The sequence below is a fragment of the Rousettus aegyptiacus genome, unplaced genomic scaffold, assembly GCF_014176215.1.
Source record: "Rousettus aegyptiacus isolate mRouAeg1 unplaced genomic scaffold, mRouAeg1.p scaffold_m13_p_4, whole genome shotgun sequence".
Lineage (NCBI taxonomy): Eukaryota > Metazoa > Chordata > Mammalia > Chiroptera > Pteropodidae > Rousettus > Rousettus aegyptiacus.
Window position 1 is genome coordinate 59,527,638 of NW_023416307.1, and position 19,854 is coordinate 59,547,491.

The 19,854-nt window shown below is 35.0% G+C and overlaps 1 protein-coding gene across 21 annotated transcripts in view; it reads left to right on the forward strand.

Annotated features, from left to right (window-relative positions):
• The window catches only part of ZBTB20 (zinc finger and BTB domain containing 20), a 736,649-nt gene that overhangs the window by 302,653 nt on the left and 414,142 nt on the right, over positions 1-19,854 (forward strand). The window contains exon 1 of one of the 21 annotated variants that reach the window (XM_016137757.2): positions 1,446-1,464. The exons of 18 other annotated variants lie outside the window; for them this stretch is intronic. The gene's annotated coding sequence lies outside the window, so the exon portion shown is untranslated. Of the gene's footprint in view, positions 1-1,445; positions 1,465-9,707; positions 9,727-19,854 lie in introns of those variants that run through there. 2 more of the 21 variants (XM_016137766.2, XM_016137759.2) reach the window with 2 other exon arrangements.

Below are 19,854 nucleotides of genomic sequence, written 5' to 3' on the forward strand. Positions count from 1 at the left end.
ACTAACCCTCCTTGGTCCGGGTCACTTAATTTGTCTGCTCACTTTTAACTCCTTGGGGATCTGTTCTATTCTTCTCTATTTATTGTAAATCTCACTAGACATTCTGGCTTCTATTTCTCTCACTTACAGAGGTGGGAAAGAAAAAAACCCTACGGGATAAGGTTTCAGGACTATCTATATTCCCAACAGAGATCTCATAGGAGTTTAAATAATTGAAGGGACAGACCCAGAAGTCTTAGGATAAAAACATTAATGATCCCCCTGTAATGTACTTGTATAGACTTGAGCCAATGAGATGGGCAGAGCATCCAAACTGGAAATAGGCTAGCGAGGACCATACAGTGTGAGGTGCTGTATTTCCCAAAGATGTTGCATTCTAGATCCCATGACAGCATAGTCCTGGCAATGAGCTGGCCCTTATGGGCGGAGGACAGAGGCGCTGCAAAATAAATTTAAAACACATGAAAGTTGCAGTATAATAACCCCAACTAATGATGAACATACATGTTTTGTGTTATAGTCAGTTATAAGAGAGTCTTTAAGAGAAAAAGACAAGAGAGAGTGACAGAAAAAGAGAGAGGCAATTTCTCCTCTTAAATCAATAAGGGGAATGAGTGGAAAAAGGTTTTTGTTTAGGGCTATAGGAAGCATAAAGAAAATAATTGTATTTGACACCCAGTTTGTTTGTTTGTTTGTTTGTTTTTTTACATTTGCACAAATCTTTTCTGGTCTTTCATGAGTCCTCCCCTGGTGGGCTGGGTCTGATTGGTCCTTCTAGCCAGCCAGCTGTCTTCCATTTAGAGAATGCTGACTCGAAGTGAACCACTTACCGTTGTTGAAAACTCTCTAAAACATGCTCACAAGTGTGAAGAAGTTAATAAGCAACTGATCATGGCAAGCTCACCCAAACATGTAGGTCCCCCTCTCTGCACTGTGCCTTAGATTTAAGAGACTTATGCAGGAAGAGAATGTTAATTCCTATTTTGTTATGTGACTTCTACCAGTGCCCCTCTAATCTGGGGAGAACAGTAACTCTAGCTAGAAAGATGTGAAATAATAGGGGGGTAGTTAGAAAAACTAATAATATACATGAAGAGATTTTAGTGACACGAAAATGTTAACAGAAAAAGCAAGATTTAAAATATAAAATATTAAGCATTTATTTCTGGGTAGTTATGGTTCATTTCAATTCTTTTCTTTTTGCAAAGGAAAGGGAAAAGAAAGAAAAAGTGCTCTTGGGATATCCTTCCTTCCTTTTGTTTGTTTGTTTTGATCAGTGAATTAATTTTAATGGTGGTGTATCTCAAATGAAGAGATTTTACCTCAAGTTTGAATGATATGATATTCTTGCTGAGAATTTTTTTTTCTTTTTAGTCTGCTACAATGGTGTAATGTCCCGGTCATTTTTAATGCTCAGGCGGCCCTTCAGTTCTGGTGGAATGATTGAGAGACGGAGATTGTGAGGTAGATGGTTCATTTTTAATTACGGGTGATGGATTAATATAGCTCAAACAGAGCTCTTGTCATATCAGTATGAATAGCCAAGAGAAACAAGTAGGTCAATGGATATATTCAAACTATGATTTTGTATATAAAAATGAGTGTTTACTTAGATGATAAATTCACATTCCACTTACAAAGCTCAATTAGCATAAACATTTAAATGGAACAAAAACTATATACAATAAAGAAATGTTATTTCCAAAACTCTATAATCTGTCCCTCTAAATATTTACCTATTTACCTTATTCTCACCTTAGGGCTTCTTCAAGCCATTTTTATGGCTTATGATCTAATTCAAGTCCTGCAGCTCTTTAGAATCTAGATGTTAATTAGCCCTATACAGTCATAACTTGGAGATATTGCAGGCTCCAGACCACTGCAGTAAAGTTGTAGCCTTTTTGCTGATGGAGTGTCTTGCCTTCAATTTACAAAAAGTGCAACATCTGTAAATGAAATAAAGCAAAGCACAATAAAACGAGGCATGCCGGTAACTGACTCCTCTTCTGCTCTTCTGCTTTTAACTATAAGGCTACTTCATTTCTCTCAGTTTGATTGGTTCTTCTGCCATTTACAATTATAAATTTCTCTTCTTTTTATCTCTGGATGCTCCATGCCCTAACTGCCTTTTCCATTTACTTTCACTTGTTTACCCTACCTCTCCCTAATTCAGGATCTCTTCCTCTAGCTCAGAGGTTCCAAATCCTAGCTGAATGTTAGAATCACCTATAAAGTTTAAAAAATAAACACCAGTGCCATTGGCCCCACCCCAGAGAGTCTGCTTTAAATTGTCAGGAGTAGAATTTAGCTATATGCTTTCTTATAGGAACCAACTTATATTTCATCTTAACGTTTTCAATTCAGTTAAGTTTAACACGCTGCTTCACACTGGTAAATCATTTTTCTGGATAATGACGACCTTTCTAACCAGACAATAATAAAACTTTAACAATATGCAGAATATAGCTCTGTCTGTATATCATCATACAGACACGCATGTCTCACACACACACACACACACACACACACACACCTTAAACTAATGACCAAACTGGAACAAATATTTGATAAACATAAAATTATTTTTACCATAATAATCAATTAGAAACTAAGCATAAATGACCAAATTTAAAACTACTTTTGAAATCTGACTATTGTAAATGAAAGGTCCTTCAGAATACGCCTTTAGTCTGATTTACAGGGAAAAAAATGGTGACTGACAGCATTGTCAAAGGGGTGTACAATTGATAGTCAAAAGGTGGAAACAGCCCAGACAGAAAGTAGAATAGAGGTTACCAGGGGCTAGGAGGAGGGAAGAATGGGGAGTTAATTGTTTAATGGGTACAGAGTTTCATTTTGGGAAGATTAAGCAGTTGTGGGGGTAGATGGTGGTAATTATTGCACAACAATGTGAAAGTACTTAATGCCATTGAACTGTACACTTAAAAATGGTTGTAATGGTAAATTTTATGTTTATGTATACTTACCACAATAACAAAGGAATACACATTTGAAAACTTCAAGAAATTTCAAGGAAAATGAGCTACAGTTACAGGGTTCAGAGGCACAATTGAATTGAGTAATCTCTTCACAGTATCATTAGGGCTTTATCAAATACAATAGTGTATTCATTTAAGTAATAGTCTTTACTTTGTCGTTAAGACTTGTCATACTTATGAAATTCAAGCACTACTATTATTCATGATTCACAAGCAGCAATGACTGCAACAAATTACAGAGACCAAATTTTGAATATGGAGGATTATTTTTATATGCTTGTTGCTATGTTAGTATTCTCATTTTGGTCAACCGATGGCAGAAGCAGAACTGCAGGTTTCTTTTTCACCAACAATATTATCTTCTTGGTAGGAAAAGCCATGGTTTTCTGCGAATTAATTTTTTTAATATTCAATATGTAAGCCTGTTGCTTCCCTTTTTTTTTTTCCTGAAAATGTTGAACATTTTTATTGACTTTTATAATTTTTTTGTTTGTATATAGTTCTATGAATTTTAACACATGTGTAGATTTGTGTAATGTCCACCATCACTATTAGGATTCGGAACAGTTCCATCACCCCAAAGAACTTTATACTATCTTTTTATCTCTCCCCCAACCACCAACCTTGATAACTGTTTCTTTATCACTATAGTTTTGTCTTTCTGAGAATTGTCATGTAAATGAAGTCATATAGTTTGTAACCTTTTGAGGCTGGCTTCTTTTACTCACCATAATGCATTTAAGACTCATCCAAATTGTTGCATGCATCAAAGGCTTGTTTCTTTTTATTGCTGAGTAGCTTTCCTTTGAGTGGATATACCACAGGCTGTTTATCCATTCACCCATTGAAAGACATTTAATTTTGTTTTGATTGTTGTTGTTGTTTCCAGTTTGGGTCAATTATGAATAGAACTAATGTAAACATTTTGGTGGACATAAGTTTTCATTTTCTAAGATAAGCATCCAGGAGTTGGATTGCTGGATAAGATACTGTGTGTATGTTTAATTTTATAAGAGACTGCCAAACTGTTTTACCAAGTGACTATACTATTTTGCATTTCCAACAGAAATATATGAGTTCTAGTTGCTCCACATCCTTATCAACATTTGGTATTGTCAATATTTTTTAATTAAATTTATTGATGAGACATTGCTTACTACACTATATGTTTCAAGTGTACAATTCTATAATACATCATCTGTATATTACATTGTGTGCTTATTACACAAAGTCTAGTCTCCTTCTGTCATGATATATTTGGCCCCTTTACCCTCTTAATCTCCCCACCCTTCTTCCTCTCTAGTAACCACCATATTGTTGTCTGTATCTATGAGTTTGTTTGTTTTATCTGCTTATTTGTTGCTTTTTGTTTTATATCCTATGTATAAGTGAAGTCATAGGATTCTTGTCCTTTTCCATGTGACTTATCTCCCTTAGCATGATTCTCTCAAGATTTATCCATGTTGTCACAAATGGCAGTATTTTACTTTTCTTACTTTAGGAACTGTAATAGGTAAGTAGTGGACACACTCTTTTAACTACATTTTTAAAAGCTATACACAATGAATGATGTGATTCTGGGGTCATAATATTTTCTGACTCCTATTTTTACAAATATTCTATTCCTATGTGCTTTTTTCCATAAGAAAAATATATGGTTTATTTTTACATTTCTGATACTGTTACTTTTTTCCTACCTTACTCAGAAATGCTATTTTTCCCTATGATAGTGTTTTCATTTAATTTTTTAAAACTTATTTCTTGAAGATCTAAAAATCATTACTTATCTATATCTAAATTCTAATATAGCTTAAAATAGTGTATGTACCTAGACGAATGCTAAATGATAGGTATAAGAAAATAACGTTCTCATTTAATACATGTTTGTTGAACATTTGCTGTATCTTGGACCGTGAGATGAAAAATATATGATACAACAAGGAAGAGCAACCTGAAAAATAAAATTATCGTCCTATTTGCACTTCTAATGTTGAGACAAATTATGTTGAGAATATGGTTGTCGAAGTAAAATTCGTTGAGATCAGCACATCAGGTGTTGAATGGGTTTTGGTCTCTAACATAACATTTTGGAAAAATGAAAACAAATGTATGTCAGTAAATGTACATTTTCTTTTAAAGAAAAGAGCCCTGTCCTAGGAGTTAGAAGACCAGTATCACAGCCCCACTTCTGCCATTTTGTAGCTTTGGAGCTCCAGCAAGTTATTTCATCTCTTCAAATTTGTTTCCTTGTCCATTAAATTAGAAAGTTGGTCTAAATGATCTCTAAACTTTCTTCCAACTTAAAAATTTAAATTTATATATGTCTTTCCAGAATTTACACCTAGCTACCATTGAGGGTAAGAAGGAGGAACATTTTTATTATTTTTAACAAATATTTGACTTTACATTGTAACATCATATGGTTAACAATCTATTTATTATTCTTCCTTGTCATAGGACATTGTCAATACCCTGAGATAGAGACTTGTTCTCATTCTACTCAACTTCTCAGAAGCATTTCAAAATATAATCTAATTCTTCTTTGTGTGTGTGATAATATCATCCTTCCTATGACCTCATGCTTTCCTGATTTTTCTCCTACCTTGCTGACTTTTAGTCATCTTTGTTAGCTCCCCCTTCTCTACTCCATTATACACCCTAGATGAGTTCATTCCATCCAATAGTTTTAAATATTATTTATTTGCTTATGACTCCAAGATTTTTATCTCAAGCCCGACCTTAACCTATCACCTAGGCTCCAGACTTATAAACATAACCATTTTATTACTCTCTCCATTGGATGTCCACTCGGCATCTTAAATTTATCAAGAGTCCTTGATTCTCCACCCATCTCTGTGAATAGAATCATCATGCTGAAAGAAGCCTGCTCTACTTGTGCTCCGTCTCTTCTCTTTTCTTATTGTCATATCCTTGCAATACAGTTTGCTCAAAAACTTAGTTGGCTTCTAGTTAATTTGTTGCAGGTCATTTTTATGTGTGAGTAACCATAGCAAAAATTATCAAGTAGGCGTAGTTTTTAAGCCTGAAAACTATGTTTATTTTTTAACTGGCCTCATGTTGTTCCCATCCCTTCCATCTCCAATTTAATAGTGAGTATCTGGAGGCCACTGAAAACAATAGGCAATATGAGAAAGCATACAGCAATCTGCTCTTGCTCTGAGCTGGTTGCCATTGTCTTTCTGACAGATAATGCTTGAAGGGAGAGGCTTATCTTCTGCTAAGGCTGCCGCTTTGCTTCAGTTATCTGTATAGAAGTAGGCTCTGTGTCAAGCCTTTGTTAGTTCTTTGCAAGTATTGCAAAGTTACTTTGTTAGTAAGTATTTGTTAGTTCTTTGCAAGTATTTCCCTCTATCCTCTGGTTCCAAGCCTTCTACATACCAATAATACATCCCCTGCAGCTGAATTAAGTCTTTCCTCTCTTCCTTTCCTAGAAACGATTTATTCTGAATGAAGAAGATGAGCCATTACCCTACTCAGAAACTTTTTAATTGTTCTTAGGAACACAATCCTACTCCAAGGTGTGACAATTAAGCTCTTTCAGAATTGGACCAACAGAATTTCTGTGTATAGTAACCTTTGTATATTGAAATGTATTAATATATTTAAAGGACATGCCATACTACCTAGAATATTAGATGCTAAGTAACAGTAATTATTGTATTAACAAAATTACTTGATGCTTTAAGTGTTTAAAGAAGTCTTCAAAAAAAAGTAAGAGAATATATCTTAAGATACAGTAACCGCTTCTAATCATCTTTCCGTATGAAGTGCTTTCACATATATTATAACAATTTTCATTTCGGCTTTATTCATATTAGTAAAAATTTCAAAGCATACTAGATTTCCAATGGTTTAATACATTGTTACATTAGACTATATCTAGCTACCACTATTACAAAGCGTGAAATAGATCCACATATACTGTTCCGAAAAGATTTACATAATATATTTTAAGTTTAAATAGGAAGTTATAGTTAATATAGGTTATTCTCTTATCTTACACTCGATGAAATCCAGTGAGATACAGAGTGAAATACTGTCTCAAAAAATGGGAAGAATATACTCCAAAGTGGTTATTTTAGGGGATGACTGAGGAAAATTATAAGGACAAGGAAGGTTCTTTCACTTCCTGTTAAAATTTATTATAAAGTGGTGGGATTGTTTTCAATTTTTAAAAATACTTCAGTTTGTGTATTTTTGTGAGAGGAGGGAAAATTTTCAATATTTTTCAATTTAAAAAATTTGTAAGTTAAAAAAAGCCCTTGTCAAAATTGAAGATATTTCTTTGGAAGAACCATTAGGAACTGTTTATAAAATTGCATGAATTAGGTTGTGGATTTGTGCTTACCTTGAAAAGTTAAGTGTAGTGTACTGGCAAAATATAAACTAGAATTTGAAGAACATGAGGCTTCTTGAAGACTTAACAATTTTACGAGGGCCAACCTTATTTAGAACCATTAAGTAGTTTGTATATTTTTCCATAAAGTCATCAGAATTGTTAATTTTCTATTACTTTAATAATTACAAAAGTATTCAATTATACCTTTAATTGATAAAGTGGCATTTGACCTCAAATGCATAGATTAACTTTTTAATTTTTTTTAAAGGCAGCTGAGTGTAAATCAATGTGTGTCAGTAAGTTCTTGATATTTTTGCTTTCAGTAAGGGCAAAAAAGCTCTACTTTCCGTGTGTGTTGAAAAAATTCTATGTATACTAGAGGCCATTTATTTTTACTGTCTCCTATGAAAATTGTCAGTGAGTCTGGAAGCTTCTTAAGAAATTCCCATGACTATAAGAGTTTCAATAATAACAACAACAACAGCAATGAAGCAGTATAAAAATATAAAATTCATCAATAATTTACATGAAGTGTGAACTTAGACTATTAGTTTAACATACTAAATATTGGCATAGAAATACAGAATTAAATCATATAGATTCCCTTCAGAAGGGAAGCTACCTGGCTGTTGCCTTTACTTTTCTCTTGTTTCATTGTGATGTTATGCTGATTTTCTCCCAGCTTCTAACAACCCACTGAAATGTCTAGTCAGGAGAAAGCTTATTCCTCAGTGATGACATTCAAAGGGGCCTGTGAAAATGCAATAAAATCTAAACTGACCTAAGAAAGTTAAGATAACAATAATCTGCTAGACAAATATAATTATATTTATTCATCAATTCATTTAATGATTAGAATATATAGAGTATAGAGTTTAAAGATTTTACCTTTTATCTATATGTACTGAAGGCACTGAAAAATCAAAATTATTATACTTATAAAGTAAGATAGTACCATAAAATCTTGAAGTTGGATCACCTAGTACTGTGACTGTTTTCTACATCAGAGGGTTGTAAATCGTGGCCCATGGGCCAAATCCAGCTTGCTGGGTTTTTTTGTATGACCTGTGAGGTACGGTTTTTTTTTACAGATGAACATTTGCAATTCATTTCATGATAAGAACACTGTTTTGAACCCCAGTCAAGCAAAATGTTATCCTCTAAAAAAGAATTCTGTTTTTGCTAATAGACCTATAGTGCAAAAAATATATGCTTAATTATTATCGTTTAAACATTTTTGTTAATAAAAAACGATGTGATTTATTTTAAATACTTTTACTTAAAATTAAAAACTTTAAATTAAATAATTTTATTTTCTAAAGCATGATGTGATTTGTTTTCTCTCTTGTTATATAAGCACCTGTATAACATTCCTGATTTTTGCCTCTTGACTTACAAAGCCTGAAATATTTATGATATGCTTCTTGATAGAAAAAGTTTGCTGATCTCTGTTCTAGATGAGAGACCTAAAGTTCAGAAAAGCTGAATGATTTTTCCAAGGTATTGGTTAGATCTCTTTCATCTTTTTGTGAAATACAGTATTCTAATATTATACGGGCTTTGTTGTGTCTGGTTGAATCCTAACTATCTTCAGTTTGTTAACTTTGAGAAATTTACTTAATTTCTCTTTGTCTCTGTTTCCTTACCTGTAATATAGTTTTTGAGTGGGCATAAAATGACATAATATATGTAAAATGATTACAACAGTGCCTCGCATATAGTTAGCGCTCAATAATTATTATTGTTATAATTAATGTCAACATGTTTAATTAGTAAGATATCCTAAAGAGAAGGGATTAATTCACATATGATCCTATCTCTCATTTTTTTTTAGAAAAAGGGTATCTCATCTCAGGTTTGGGGAAGAATTGGCATTTATTCACATTCTTATTTTTGCAGCATAATTTGTTTATCCTGCTTTAAGATAGCTCACGAGTTAATCCAAAAAGTGGTATACTTCCAAAATACCAACATGCACACATAATTTTCAGTATTGATGGGAAAACTTAAACACAGAGCACTTAAATGACAGCCACACAGCACACCTGCTATGAGTCCCACAGCTGAGAATGAAACCTTTTTGTTCTCTCATTCTGCATGTCCTGAGGACATTTTCACCAAATTTAACACTACTTGAACTTATCACATTTCTTTCAGTGATGGGGCAGAGTCAGCTGCTGGGTTTTTGTTTGGTTTTGTCTTGTTTTTTAATAATTATACTTAATTGTATTCTGTGCATTGGAGAAGTGTTACATTTCTGTTCATTGTTTTTCAGGCAATTCACATAAAATGTTATTTGCAGTTTATTGATATTCTTCATCTACTGTGTAGACTACAAAGCCATGATGGTGAACTAGATGAAATCTGGTGAGATAAATGTCTTTTGTATTGGATCATTTAGTATCTTAGCCTGTTAGTCTTCTTGCCTGTGGCAGCTCTAGTTAAGCACATTTTTTCATGAAAAGAAGGAAAAAAGATCCTGAGGGTTGAAACGAGGGAGGATAGCATGCTTTCTGCTTTAATAAATCTAGAATTTTGGTTTCTAAGGAAGACCCACTGTGTAGTTTAAAATTTTGAGGGAAATATTTGTTATAGGATAAAAACTATAGTTTGGGTTTGAAGAAGAACCACAACAAAAAGACCAACTGAAACCTTTGCTTATTAGAATAAGATTTGGTGTTGCCCATAATTACTTCCTCTGTAACTTCTATGTTGTGTTTGTTCCATTTACTGGTCCAAACAAGATTTTACTTTTCTCAGCCTTTCAGATATAATCTCACAAAAGAAAGGATATATTTTTTTTCTGTTTCATACATCATCACCGTCATCTTCCTGATGTTGCTGTCATTTATAATAAAAAATAGACCTTAATAGAAAAAGAAACACTAAGGTAGGAAAAATGCTGCCGTTTCTAGCCTTAAAGAAATTAAGGAAATAAATGTATTTGTGCTTGCTATATCCATAGTTAGATAGGTAGTTCAAAAGGCAAGATTTTAAATAGCAAACAGTATTCCTAAGATCCACATTGTGGCAATCTACTCTGTAGATAAACAAGACCAAAGAAGAAACTCAAGCTCAATAAAAACCGCTAATACTTTATGTTGTCCAAATATAGTTCTGCCATATTTGTGGAATGATTTAAAGTATAAATAGCTTATAGGTATATGTTTCCATAACATCTACTACTTCACTTAACACAGAATGCATCACATTATAATTAATAAATTAATTATCTAAATCTTCTTCTTGGGCAGAGAGCTTGTTCTGTCTTGACCACTCTGATATCCAGTATACTCAGCAAAGTTCAGAATCTGATACATAGTAGGTCCTTGTATTAGATTGAAAAAATGAATGGATGAATGAATGTTCATGCATTGATGGGGTTTCCTAAGGGGCATTTTTCTTTCTTTCTTTCTTTTTTTTTACTGGTTTGATTGCCATTATAGGGACAGTTCATCAACTAATAGCCAGCTTTTCAAATATATCTATACTGTGAGTTGGGAAGGCCTTTGATGTTTATGTCACCCATTCACAGGTACTTCCACTTATGTCTGTCTGCACATCAGTCAGTTCCCAAATCATAGTATAATACTCTGTCTCCACAGATTTAAATTATATGTATCAAGATTCACCTAAGATATTATTCCTCTGCTAAAATTACCTTGATTCTCTGAGCTATAAGTAATTACTTATTCTTTACTATTCCACAATATATTATCTAGGACTCTTTTGTTGAATTTATTTTCAGACTTTCGCCATGATTTTTCAGTCTGATTATATTTGTACCCCACGTTGCTCTTAGTCTTTTAAATAGTTCCTCTGCCTTATAAGGTGTTACATAGATTCTTAAATATTTGTGATTTTTTTAAAAAAGAAAGTTATGATAAAAAAAACACAAATTTTACAAATGTTTACACTTTAAATATATTTTATGCTTACTGAGAGCATTTATCTCCAGCTCAGATATCCGAGATTCATTGCCAGTACCATAATGGCCAGTCACTTCTACCTAAACACTTCCTTCCATTGTGTAGGAGTGCCTGTGAGACACTTAGATCCCTTTGGGAACTGCTAACCAGTCTCCCCCCATTGTAGGAGATGTTATTAATTAACAAGTTAAGTCATATGTTCAGTGACTCTTTTACTGAGCAACTATTGAACAAAAAAGAATCTAACAACTTTTCTCCTCAAGTAGATCACTACTGAGTAATAGGAGAAAAAATATATAAACAGATAATTACACGGTAAATGGTTACTTACTTTGAGACATGCGTAAGATACTGTGCGGTTGCATAAGGGGGGAATTCCTTTCGTAAAAAGTCAACACTTCTACTTTGAGTGTTCTTTAATGTTCCCTTACATCAAAAGATATATGCATCCTGCCAAGCTTCTTGCTCCCGCTTCTTGTCTTTTGCCTCTTCAGAGTCACCTCTCAGTTGCTCTAAGGCAGAACAGAGTGCCATATTTTAGTTTATTCCTTTTAAAAATATGATAATCTGTATTTCAAACACATCTAAGCAAACCAAACGGAGAGTTTTCTTCATACTATTTCATTATTCATATTGAGATGAAATTCTGGCATGAGGTAAACTAGTCTAGTACCCACCTGGCACTATACATGGTTATTACAATATTATTGACTATATTCCCTATACGGTACTTTATATCACCATGAGTATTTCATAATTACCAACTTGTACTTCTTAATCCTTTCCCTTTTTTCACCTAGCACCCCATCTCATCTGGCAAACATCAGTTTGTTCTATCTCTGAGTCTGTTTCTGTTTTGTTTATTCATTTATTTTATTCTTTAGATTCCACATATGAGGGAGATCGTATGGTATTTGTCTTTGTCTGACTTATTTCATGTAGCATACTACCTGTCATGTCCATCCATGCTGTCACAAATGGTAAGATTTCATTTTATAGCTGAGTAGTATTCCATTGAATATATGTACCAACTCTTCTTTATCTAATCATCTATTGGATGGCCACTTGGGTCATTTCCATATCTTAGCTATTGTGAACAATGCTGCAGTGAACATAGGGGTGCTTATATCTTTTCAAATTAGTGTTTTGAATTTCTTCAGATAAATACCCAGAAGTGGAATTGCTGGTTTATAAGGTAGTTCTATTTTTAATTTATTGAGGAACCTCCATACTGTTTCCATAGTGGCTGTACCAATTTGCAGTCCCACCAGCAGTGCACAAGGGTTCCTTCTTCTCTACACCCCCACTGACACTTATTGTTTATTGATTTATTGATGATAGAAATTCTGACAGGTGTGAGGTGATATCTCATTATGGTTTTAATTTGTGTTTCTCTGATGATTAGTGATGTTGAACTTCTTTTCATATGTCTATTGACCATCTCTGTATGTTTTCTTTGCAGAAATGTCTTTTCAGGTCCTCTGCCAATGTTCTAATTAAATTGCTTTTTTTGGTGTTGAAGTGTATGAATTTTTCATATATATAAATTTGGGGTATTAACCTCTTATTGGATGTATCATTGGCAAACATCTTCTCACATTCAGTAGGTTGTCTTTTCATTTTGTTAATGGTTTCCTTTGCTGTGGAAAACGTTTTAGTTTAATGTAGTCCCATTTGTTTATTTTTTCTTTTGTTTTCCTTTCTCGAGAAGATAAATCAGAAAAAAAGTGTTAGTAAGAGCAATGTAAGAAAGATTACAGCTTATGTTTTCTTTAAGGAGTTTTATGGTTTCGAGCCTTACATTTAAGTCTTTAATCCATTTTGAGTTTATTCTTGTACATGGCATATGAAGGTGATCCAGTTTAACTTTTTTGCATATATCTATCTAGTTTTCCAAACACTATTTATTGAATAGACTGTGTTTATCCAATTGTATATTTTTTCCTCTTTTGTCATAGATTAAATGACCATATAGCCATGAGTTTATTTCTGGGCTTTCTATTCCGTTCCACTGATTTTTGTGCCTGTTCTTATGCCAGTACTATGCTGTTTCGATTATTATAGCCTTGTATTATAGCTTGATATCAGACAAAGTGGTACTTCCAATTTTGTTGTTCTTTCTCAAGATTGCTATGGGTCTCTTGCAGTTCCATGTAAATTTTAGGATTATTTGTTCTAGTTCTGTGAAAAATGCTGTTGGTATTTTGATAGGGATCGCATTGAATCTATAGATTTCTTTGGGTATTATGGGCATTTTAGCAATGCCAATTCTTCCTATCCATGAGCATGGTATATGCTTCTATTTCTTGGTATCTCCTCCTATTTCTTTCTTCAGTGTCTTATGATTTTTTGAATACAAATCTTTTAATTTCTTGGTTCAATTTATTCCTAGGTATTTTTTGTTGTTGTTGTCATCATTATCGTTGTTGTTGTTGCAATTATATATGATACTGTTTTAGTGTGTCAAAATCCAACCAATTTCTGAATATTAATTTTTTATCCTGCTACTTTACTAAATTCATTGATCAGTTCTAATAGTTTTTTTTGGTGGAATCTTTAGGGTTCTCTGTATATAGTATCATGCCACCTTCAAATAATGTCAGTTTTACTTCTTCCTTTCCAGTTTGGATGCATTTTATTTCTTTTTCTTGTCTGATTGTTGTGGCTGGGCCCTCAAATACTATGTTGAATAAGCATGGTGAAAGTGGACATCCTGGTCTCATTCCTGATCCTAAGGAAAACTCTTTTAGTTTTTTTCTGTTGAATATGATGTTAACTGTGGGTTTGTAATATATGGCCTTTATTATAGTGAGGCATGTTTCCTATATTCCTACTTTGCTGAAAATTTTTATCATAAATGGATTCTGGATTTTGTCAAATGCTTTTTTGGTATCTATTGATATGATCATATCATTTTTATCTTTCATTTTGTTTATGTAGTGTGTATCACATTAATTGAATTGTGGCTAATTAAACAAACCTTGCATCTCTAGAATAAATCCCACTAGATAATGATGTGTGATCTTTTTAATGTATTGCTGAATTCATTTTGTTAATATTTTGTTGAGAATTTTTACAAATCTGTGTTCATCAGGAATGTGTGGTGTGTGTGTGTGTGTGTGTTTGTGTGTACATACATATATTTCTTTCATAATGTCTTTGTCCAGTTTTGGAATCAGGGTAATGGTGGCCTTATAAAACAAACTTGGGAGCCTTTACTACTCTTGGACCTTTTGGAACAGTTTGAGAAAAATAGGTGTTAGTTCTTTGAATGTTTGAAGCTATCTTTTCCAGGACTTTTGTTTCTTGGGGTTTTTTGATTACTGATTTGATTTCATGAATAGTAATCATTCTGTTCAGATTTTTCGTTTCTTCTTGATTCAATCTTAGAAGTTTGTATGTTTCTAGGAATTTATTCATTTCTTCCAGAGTGTTGAGTTTGTTGGCATATAATTGTTCGTAATACTTTTTTATAATCTTTTTTATTTCTGTGGTATCAGTTGTCACTTCTCCACTTTCATTTTTTTTCTAATTATGTGGTTCCTGTCTCTTCTTTCTTAATGATCTCGTTAAAAGTTTTATAAATATTGTTTATCTTTTCAAATAACTAGCTCTTGGTTTCATCAATCATTTGTATTTTTTTTTTTACACTCTTATTTATTTTCATTCTGATTTTTAGTATTTCCTTTCTTCTACTCACTTTGAGCTTGTTCACTATTCTTTTTTTCTAGTTTCTTTAGGTGTATGGTTAGATTATTTATTTGATATTTTTCATGTTTCTTAAAGTAGGCCTGTATTGCTATTAATTTCCCCTTAGGATTGCTTTCGCTACGTCCCATAGATTTTGGGTTATGTTTTCATTTTCATTTGTCTCAAGATATCTTTTGACTTCTTCCTTGATCTTATTAACCCATTCATTGTATAGTAACATGTTATTTATCCTCCATGTATTTGTGTGTTTTTCAGTTTTTTTCTTGTAATCGATTTTTAGTTTCATACCATTGGAGTGGAAGAAGACATTTGACATGATTTCATTCCTCCTAAATTTATTGAGCTTTGTTTTGTGGCCTAACATGTAGTCTTTCTTGGAAAATGTTCCATATGCACTTGAGAAGAAGGTATGGTCTTCTGCTTTGAGGTGAAATGCTCTAAAAATATCAATTAAATCCATATGGTCTCGTCTAACATTTAAAGATGCTGTTACTCCTTGTCGATCAATCCATTAATGTCAGTGGGGTGTTAAGTCTCGTACTATGACTGTATTACTGTCAATCTCTCCCTTTATGTCAGTCAATATTTCCTTTAGGTGCCCCTATGTTGGGTGCATAAATGTTGACATGGGTTAGATCCTCTTGTTGGATCGATTCTTTTATCATTATATAATGTGCTTATTTGTCTCTTATTTTGTTTAAAAATCTATTTTGTCTAATATAGGTATTCTTACCCTAGCTTTTTTTTTTTTTTATTTCCAGTAGCAGAAAGTATTTTTTTTCCATCCCTTTACTCTCAGTCTGTGTGTGTCTTTCGATCTGAAGTGAGTCTCTTGTAGACAGGATATATATGGGTCTTGTTTTCTTATCCATTCAGCTACCCTATGTCTTTTGATTGGAGCATTTAGTACATTTAAAATGATTATCGATTTGTACATAGTTATTGCCATTTTATTATTTATATTTATGTTCTTTTTTTCTCCCCCTTCTTTATCTCAAAGTAGTCTCTTTAACTTTTCTTGTAATACTGGTTTGGTTGTGGTGAACTTTTTCTGACCTAGGAAACTCTTTATCTATCCTTAGATTGTAAGTGATAGCTTTGCTGTGTAAAGTAGTCTTGGTCATAGGTCCTTGCTTTTCATCACTTTGGATATTTCATGATAATCCCTTCTTGCCTACAAAGAGTCTGTTAAAAACCCGCTGACAGTCTAATGGGAGCTCCCTTGTAAATAACTAGCTGCCCTTCTCTTGCTTCTTTTAAGATTCTCTCTTTGTCTTTAACCTTTGACGTTTTGATTCTGACGTGTCTTAAGGTGGGCCTCTGGGTTCATCTTGTTTGGGTCTCTCTACACTTCTTGGACTCATATGTCTATTTCTTTCACCAGGTTGGGGAAATTGTCAGTCATTACTTTTTCAGATAGATTCTCAATTCCTAGCTTTTTCTCTTCTCCTTGTGGTACGTCTATGATATGAATGTTGTTATGCTTGATGTCCTAGAGGTCCCATAAACTTTCCTCATTTTTTAATTCATTTTTCTTTTCACCACTTTAATTGGGTGTTTTCTGTTACTTTGTTTTCTGAATCACTGATTCAATCTTCTGATTCATCTAATCTGCCGTTGATGCCTTCTAATGCATTCTTCATTTCAGTTATTGTATTCTTCATTTCTAACTGGTTCTTTTTTATGGTTTCTGTTTCCTTTTTCAGGCTTATTATCATTGACGTTTTCATTAAGTTCCTTGAGCATCCTTCTAACAAGTATTTTGAACTGTGTATCTGGTAGGTTGCTTACCTCCATTTCATTTAGTTCTTTTTCTGGAGTTTTCTCCTGTCTTTATATTTAAGACATATTTCTTTGCTTTCTCATTTTGGTTATCTCTCCGTGTTTGTTTCTGTGTATTAGGTGGATCGTCTACATCTTCCTGTCTTGACATGTTGGCCTTATGTACTAGGTGCCCTGTAGGGCCCAGTGGTGCAGTCTCCCTGTTTGCCTGAGTCGAGGGCTCCAGGAGTGTTCTTTGTATAGGCCCTATGTGCTTCCTGTTGTAGTTGAGCATTGGTTGCTGTTGGCAGGTCAATAGGTGAGATTGACCTTCAGGCTGACGGGCTGTGAGGATTGGCCACGCCTACAGCATAAGAGCTGTAGTGCAGGAAGGAGCTGACCCAGCAGATTGGCGTTCACCCAAGCAGGTTTTGGTGCCTACCAAGAGCACCCTTTGAATGTGTTACATGTGGGGCTACTTAAGTGATGTTCTGTTATGGTCTGAAGATAGTCTCCAGGTACATTGGCCTTTTGGCCTCTTGGGAGGGGCTCCTGTGCAGGCCTAGGTCATCTGCTGCCTGTGACCTGCCCAGGATCCTCTGGCAGGAGCTACACAGTGATCTGCAGTTGGTAGCTGTCTGCACTGGAACAGGAGGGGTGTGGGAGAGTCTCAGCTGTGAACTGAGGTTGGCTGCCACCATGACCCAGCCTGGGGAAGCACACCCTGAGGCCTGCCACTGCTACCGGAGAGTGGGGTCCTCTCCTGGCGCATTGTCCAGGTTCTTGATGTCTCAAAGAAAGAATTGAGCAAGACATGAAAATACAGTAAAAAAGAAAAGTTTTATTAGAAGGGAAAGTACACTTCCAGACATGAAGGTGGGCCTGAGCAAGAGAAGCGTGGCTCAGAAAGCCTGGTAACAAAGCCTTAGGGGTTTTTATCCCTATTTGCTGTGGGTGGTTACTTTTCATAGAGAAGTGGGCTTCCTTGATTGATAACTAAGATTGACAGGACCCAGTGATTCATCATTTGCTTTCTGCACATGCCTGTTCTCAGAAATCAGTCTGTTGTAATGATATTAATGAACTTCTGGGCATGTGCATCATATTATAATGATGGTATAATGAGACTCAGGTGAGTTGAAGGTTGTTGGGGTTTTCATTGCTCAGGTGCGAGTGACTGGCTTAAACTGGTACCTAAATCTCTAACTACTGGTTTCTTTGCCCCAGTTAAAAAAAAAAAAAAAAATGCCTTCTGGCTTGCTTAATTGTGGGTGGTTTAGGGCACACCCATTCTAGGATAGGATGACCTCAGTGTCTTTGCAGGCAGACCCAAAACCCCATAACTAACTTTCCTGCCTACCTCTTTTCTAAGAGCCATGAACCCCCTTATTATTAGCATGGATGTTGAGGGAAGGAGGTCTCTTCTTCCATATCTGCTCCTTGCTGAGAATGTCCATAGTCCCTGCCTACAATGGTTTCATGGAGCTCTTTCCCTTTCTGCCTCAGTCAGGGTGGGGTCTTGCGTTTCCTGTGGAAGTTCCACCTCAGTCCCTAGACAAGGAAAAGAAAATATAAACTCGTTATTTAAAACATACATCTATTAATTTCTATTATTGATTTGCCTATTAAGTGAATAGAGGGAAACAGGCTTGGTTAATTGGTTTCTTAAAGAATAAAAAGACCTTTGGCTTAAAGTCCCCTCCCCCCTCAGACTCTAAGGGCCCTGCCTGGCTTAACACCATTGCTGCTTAACAATGGGCTGATGACCCTTATCAATAGCTAGAGGATCTGAGTCACCAGAGCAATTTATCAGGATTTGAGGGAGAGGGCCTATTTTCCGAAGAAAGGAAGAAAACTTAACTAGGTTTACTAAAAAGATTAACTCTGCAAGAGATGTCCCATTTCATTTCCTGTAAAAGATTAAGAATTTTACAAATGGTGTCCCATCTCACCACTGCCAACCAACTGCCCATGGACTCAGCCACTGAAAGAACCTGGTGTGGTAACTGAGTTGGATAAGGCAGGTCCCAGGGAGTCAACAGGGTGAGGCCAGTGTGTTTACCAGGTCAATGCAGATTCGGGTTTGGCTACCAGTGCAGAGTCTGGGCCACTTAGCAAAAGGCTTACAGTGCAGAGGCCAGTCACACCGCCCTTCTGGGGCTCACTGCTACATAAGAAGTGGGGCTTAACAGGGGGACAGTGGTGCCTGTTTCTCCAGCCCTAAAGCCACACAACTCAGTTTCTCCCTATATGTCTCTGGTGCCTCCCAAGCCACTGTCTCTGTGCAGGATCCTAGAGGAGTGCCTGAGAGTAAGAGGATGCCTGGTTTTTCTATCAGCCTTCCGCCTCACTCAGATGGATGGAATTTCTGCTAATTTTCACAGCCAGGTGTTGTGCGGGCTCCTTTTCCAGGCACTGGTGCTTCAGGCTGGGGAGCCTGGGGTGGGGCTGAGACGACTCACTCCTCTGTGGGGACCTCTGCAGCTGATATATTTCCCCTAATTTCAACTGCTGCTCACGGTATAGGGCCAGCCCATTTAGTACCTCTGATTCTCTTCCCAGTCTGGTCATGGCTTCTACTTTATAACTTTAGTTATAGAATTTCTGTTTGACTAGTCTTTGGATGGTTCCCCGGGTTCATTGTTCTATAGTTTATTTGTAATTTTAATGTGGTCATGGGAGGAGGCAAGCACAGCCACCGTCTTGCCCCAGGTCTGTCTCTCACTATAGCTCTTTTAAATAGTCACTATTGTCATCCTAATTTTACAGGTGAGAAAATTGAGGCATAGGGAGGAATAAATTTGCCCAAGGTCAAGTAGGTAGCAAAGTTTCAGTCCCAGGAAGTCTGAGCCTACAATTTTAACAAGTTTATATACTCTTTAGCAGCAAGTTTCCATATGATAATTTATTTTTATGTAACTCAGAAAAGTATTCACATTTTCTCTGTTTTTATTAGATAATCTTTATTTGAAATAGATTTTAACAATGGCCATTATGTTTTTTCTCAATTTGCATATGCTTGGGAAGTGAGAGATGATATGCAATATAAATGAATGGACAGTTACATGTTCCAAATACAGAACATGCTTGTTCA